Source organism: Lytechinus pictus, chromosome 3 (genome assembly GCF_037042905.1).
Source record: "Lytechinus pictus isolate F3 Inbred chromosome 3, Lp3.0, whole genome shotgun sequence".
Lineage (NCBI taxonomy): Eukaryota > Metazoa > Echinodermata > Echinoidea > Temnopleuroida > Toxopneustidae > Lytechinus > Lytechinus pictus.
This window is the reverse complement of record NC_087247.1, coordinates 78,871,963-78,877,962: the sequence shown is the minus strand read 5'-3', so window position 1 is coordinate 78,877,962 and position 6,000 is coordinate 78,871,963. Positions and strand designations below refer to the sequence as shown.

At 34.8% G+C, this 6,000-nt stretch overlaps 1 protein-coding gene across 1 annotated transcript in view; it reads left to right on the top strand.

Annotated features, from left to right (window-relative positions):
- The first annotated feature begins 5,605 nt into the window (after nt 1–5,605).
- LOC129258024 (intraflagellar transport protein 122 homolog) overlaps nt 5,606–6,000 on the top strand; it is a 42,822-nt gene continuing 42,427 nt past the window's right edge. The window contains exon 1 of the mRNA XM_064097772.1: nt 5,606–5,703. The gene's annotated coding sequence lies outside the window, so the exon portion shown is untranslated. The remainder of the gene's footprint in view (nt 5,704–6,000) is intronic.

Sequence of the window (6,000 nt, the reverse complement as noted above, 5' to 3'; positions counted from 1 at the left end):
AATAGGTTTAAAAACTGTCAAAACTTACCTTCAGGGCCGGTCACGATGGTAAAGACAACATTAGACTTTCACATGAGCCAAATCCAACTTCTATGCGTTCGATCTTCAAAATTTGACAACGAGGCAAAGGGGATTTTTCTCAGCTACGTCATCAGTGAAAATAAGCCAAATTGGTGAGAAGCCGCCAAATCTACACCCATTTAAAGCCACCCCTTACAGAGCAACCCAAACTCGTTCTGAAACCGCTGCCGGTGCCGCGGTATTGAGATCACATCGCGCGATATTCACATACCTACTTTGTATATGGGTCATTCCATGGGGTTGGGGCAAAAATTGTGACATCAGGGTCAAAAAATAGAAATGTAATAAATGAAAAGTTTTTTTTCTTATATGTTTCATGGGACAATTCTTCAACTAAATCCACTTACAGGCATTTCATACCACCCTGCATATTTGAGTAAATTGCGAAACAAGATTTGACAAAATACCACCGTTACATGGACATCATTTATCATCCTTACTTAGACTATACTCTCCCACTGTCAAAATAAAAGGGTTGATCTCAATTCCTCTCAATAAATATTTTGCTAACAATATTTTTAGTCACTTTATTCCACATTTTCCAACATGGCATATATATTTTGAAAGATTTAGCATCAATAAATGGAACTTGATGCTCTGTGTGTATACCAGTGCCATGTTCTGTGTCGTTCTTTTTTCTCACCAGTCAAGAAAATTCAATTTATGATGGCATGTAAAACTAAATAGTTGACAGAAGTCATGCCTCAACAGAATGGAATATTCTTTTTGGAAAAACTCAACTACTCTTTCTGGCCTAACCTTCTATTTTTGGTGTTACCACCGTTACATGGACATCATGTCTCTGTAACAGAGGTATAATTTGAAGCATTGTAAGTTAAGGTCCATTAATGGTCATCACATACCAAATTACACTTTCTGCCTTAAATTATTTGCACAAGATCAATTGATTATATTAGAAAAAAACCATTTTGCATGTCAAATTCTTTGCAAATAAAAGAAATTTAAATTAGAGTTTAAACAAAGAAAAATGTACAAAATTATTGACAAATTATGTGTCGTTCTTTTTTCTCACCGGTCAAGAAAATTCAATTTATGATGGCATGTAGAACTAAATAGTTGAGAGAAGTCATGCCTCAACAGAATGGAATATTCTCTTTGGAAAAACTCAACTACTCTCTCTGGCCTAACCTTCTATTTTTGTTTGGTGTTACCACCGTTACATGGACATCATGTCTCTGTAACAGAGGTATAATTTGAAGCATTGTAAGTTAAGATCCATTAATGGTCATTACATACCAAATTACCCTTTCTGCCTTAGAATATTTGCACAAGTTCAATTGATTATACTAGAAGAAAAACATTTTGCATGTCAAATTCTTTGCAAGTAAAAGCACTTTAAATTAGAGTTTAAACAAGGAAAAATATACAAAATTATTGACATTATATTTAAAATCATACTAATCCTCAAGGTTCCACTTCCGTCTGTCTCTGGAAACATTTATGTTTCTGTCTAAAGGGGAAAAAACGAAACAGTGCTATCTTACGATCTCCAAATCTTTTATTACTTTGAAATATCTCCTTCAAGATATTACTTTCAAATGTAGATACCTCTGTTACACGGACATCATGTCCTTGTAATGGTCATATTGAATAGCATTACTTGAATATTTTGACATATTTTTCTAGTATCAACACACTAAATGCAAGTTAACTCATCTTACTCAAGTGTAGAAATACAACATCTACAAGCAAGCTTCTGTAATTCATATCAATGAACAGGTAAAATGTTTTTTTATTCATACACAATTATAAAATTTTTTGATACCTTTGATACAATATTCAGGTGAAAAATATGTAGGGAAAAGGTACTAGTTTAGTTCTTCTAAGCTATGGTTTTTCAAGACAAAACAAGACAAAGTTCGCATGGAAGACATGGACAACGCATTTATACCTTACACATATAAACTTGTTCAATTTGTTAACTCTAATTTGTTTTACCTCAGTTACATGGACATCATGTCCTCAAAATGGTAGTGTAGAAGTGACATTAATTAAAATATAATCATGTCATCACTGGAACTTACATACATTAGATAAAACATTAAGTTCCAACATGTGAAAAGGACAATTGTAAAGTACTTAGTGGACAAATTTAATTTAAGAAACTCACCACCTTTATATCTTCTGTTTTTTTAACAGAGTTGTAAGCGAGAAAGTAAAATGTACTAAGCTATTCTAATGATCAAAAATAAAACTGCAAGAACTCTTTGGTAAACTTCTTACTGGCAAATGCAAAAAAATGTATTACACTGTACACTAAACCTGACTATTAAAATTAACATGCAATATTTCTCTCTGCATTCAGGTTACAAGTTTATGAACTTCAAGAAGACTGGTGACCCAATAAGAAATTTCAGTTTGGAAGAGGATTCTGTCAATGTCACAAAGTGGATGGAGGTAGAATTGTGCCTCGCCATCAGGCCAGGAGTACAGGTCACCAGATTGACACTTCATGTACTGAAGATATACATTTTCACCTTGAACAGAGGCTACCTGTAGTTGAGAAAAATAGTATTTGGAAGTTTGACTATATTTTTTAAGCAATAAGCAAATATTTTTTATATCATATCAAATCATTTACTTATTTATGTCTTGACATTTTCTCATTAAAGGGGGTGGATTACTAGGGACAATGAATCTGATCTGTTCTTGCAAAATACACAGGAACCTTCACTTTGTATTTTTTCATAGCAAATAGAATTCATCATTTCATAGTTCATAAATTAAATATAAAGTTACGTTTTATAGAAGGTTTTTGTATTTGTGTTGTTGTGTTCTACTTTGTTTTCACAATACAATTACTTGCCCATTACCTTTTCATAAATTATCTGTACTTCAATTTCATTTCTCAATGGATTAATTTAATCTAATTTTATTCTGCATTCTAATCAAGGGTGGTTATCTAGACAATTCCATTTAGTTTTTTATGACCATCCTATTTAATTTTCATTGCTGAAGTTTAATTGTTCAAGCAATTACATAATATATGTATGTTTTATTGGAATTAAATAAATTAATGGAATTCAAATCTGCAATTTACCTTCTGATACAGCAAATAAACTCTTGTGAAACAAACTTGATTGTGTCACATTTTCTTTTGTTCACTTGTACATGTTTTAAAAATCTCATTATATTGCAATAAAAAAAAATCACATTGAAAACAATCACACAGGCTTTTGCTTTCTGATAAAACGAATCCCCCCCCCCCCTCTCCTTACAATTGAATATATAGAAATCAAAATACAAAATATTGAAAAAATATTGAGAGAAAAAAAGAATGTGCTGAAAAGTATAACATTCAACAAGATGAAAAGTTTTGGGAAGGTTAGGCCTACAGCCAAGAATTACTAGTAATTGGATTATGGCCATGCTTCATCATACACAAAGCACATGCACTATGTGTAGGGGGTAGTAACAGAAACATTATTTTGCCCCCCCCCCTTCTTTCGGATTGGGATCAGCTGACAAGCAAAAAAAAAAAAAAAAAAATGGGCGGGGGGGGGGGGGCCTGCCTCCCCCGTGGCGCTGCCACTGGTTCTAAACTCTCATTTTTTGGGGGAAATTCAAATTTGATCATCAGGTCTTTGATACCCATATTACGTAGAATCAGTAGGAGCCAATTTCAACAAGGCGAGATTTTGTACCAAATCTGAGATGTCAGCATGATCATCGGTGATAGAGCAGTTTTGAGTATCCATTGGCCTATTGAAATAACATATTTCGGTGTTCAAAAAAATCAACTAAATTGCGATTGAATCATGTCAGCTAACATTCAAAACATGTTTGCACGGAATCACAGTAATAAAAACATTATTTCTTTGGGGCCGTTTAGCAAATCTGGAACAAACACGGCGATGTCTCAATCACATATTTCACTTACACGAAAAGATACATGTGGGACTGTAGTAAAAGATTATGGAAAATTAGCGAGATTTTTCAAACTTAAAAACACTTTCTGCACGATAATATAGTTTCACATTTTTAAGATAAGGTTTAACTGATTTAAAAATACGAGTATCGGGATAAATCTCCGTACTTACGTCGCTTTGAAAGGGAAAACATCGTGGAGATCCAATCCACCGTTACACGGACATTGCGGGAAGATTCCCAATTGCAATGCTGCAAAACACCCGATATCATAGCCGTTCATGTGCACGTGGATTTCGGCTAACATCCCGTCCGTCTGATACATACAACGACGGTCTCTTCTCCGGTCTCTCCTTTTTACATACGCGATGAAATGTGATCCACCGTTACAAATTTGACCCGGACATCGCCCAAAACATCGGCGACCCTCGATTAATTAACATGACATTAACATTGGTTTTCAAAGCTAATCTTTTGATGAAAAGTTGCTTACTGCCTGCCCTTTATTTCTGACACATAACTTTGGAAAGAATGATTTCTGACTTTTAGTTATTTACCACTTTACCGCCGTTACAGAAAAAAATAAAGGCGGACATCGCATGTAACGGTGGTATGCGATGTTGTAGGAATTAATAATGATATGAAGCCTCTTTTCATTTGCTATCCCATTACTGTTTTGTTATTAAACAAATGTTGCTTTATCAATCATGGCCATTTGAATTTGACTTAGTTTATCTTTTAATTAGATATCTTCAACTGAAAATGACCATTTTGGATGTCACACTTGGTACCCCAAAAAAGAGTCTGGACATCATCATTTAAAGTCTCATCATCAAAAATACTTGAGGTTCAACATTTTTATTTCTGCATCAAGTAATTGCTTACATAACTGCCTTCCAACAAAACCACATTGCAACATCCAAACGCCAAACACATTCTCAGGATAAAGCCAACAATTCATAGGGAACACAAAAAAGTGCTGTTGCCCCAACCCCGTGGAATGACCCATATGACTAAGTTATGTCTATGAGATGAAAGTATCCACAAATCCTTTCAAATATGTGAAAAACTTTTCTCCTGAAATTGCTGCATTTTTAAGTAAGAATGTCATGAATTACGCACTTTCGGAACGGTGACACAATGATGGGTAAATTTTGAGTCACCGATTCGAAACGTCCAATACATTTACTACACAGACATATCGCGCATGCGCACACACACGCACCGATCGTACACAAAAGTGCATTGACTCAGCTGCGTTGTTGAGACCTTGGGTTGAGATATACGTTGAGACGCCACCCCCTCTTATTTTGATAACAATTGTCACCCCCACTTTCAAAATGAAATGATCGTGAGCATTTTTTTATAATCTATATTTTGATAGCAAATATTGGTAACTTGAGCGGGCAGCTATGGAAACATTGATTGCTTAGTGTGGGCGTCTTAAATCTTCGCCCGAGAAAAATGGCAGCTAAAATTTGCACCGTATGGACCAAGTTTGCAAGTTGTATTTATTTATTTCACATCTTTATACAGGGTAACTAATTCAGCTATACACGATAAAAACATTGACAGTCTGATTTTGACTGCGCTAAACTCCTTTTTCTTTTGCTGGATCTTTTAACCAAATGTTGCAGCATTTCAGGGAATTACTGAGGATTAATATCAGATGCCACAAGACACTTTTCAACATTGCAAATGATTTCTAGAACCATTTTGGTCAGGCAGTGACAGGTGAGTGGCGCAACAGTAAAAAAATTGCACATGGCAACTCACTGCGCATGGACGTTAGGCTTACTCTCCATGAAGCCTGGGATGGGATGCCATAGGCCCACACACACCGAGTATTTGGAGACAACAATGTTGCTCCAAAATACTTGATTTCTTTAACTTACTAATTACAAACTTATGTAAAAATGTAACCTTTTTACACGAAAAATAATATAACAATTAAGAAAAATCATGTAAGAAGATGAGCAGATACTCACAGATGTTATTGTCGCCATCTTGCCGTCTTTGTTATCGTAGCCT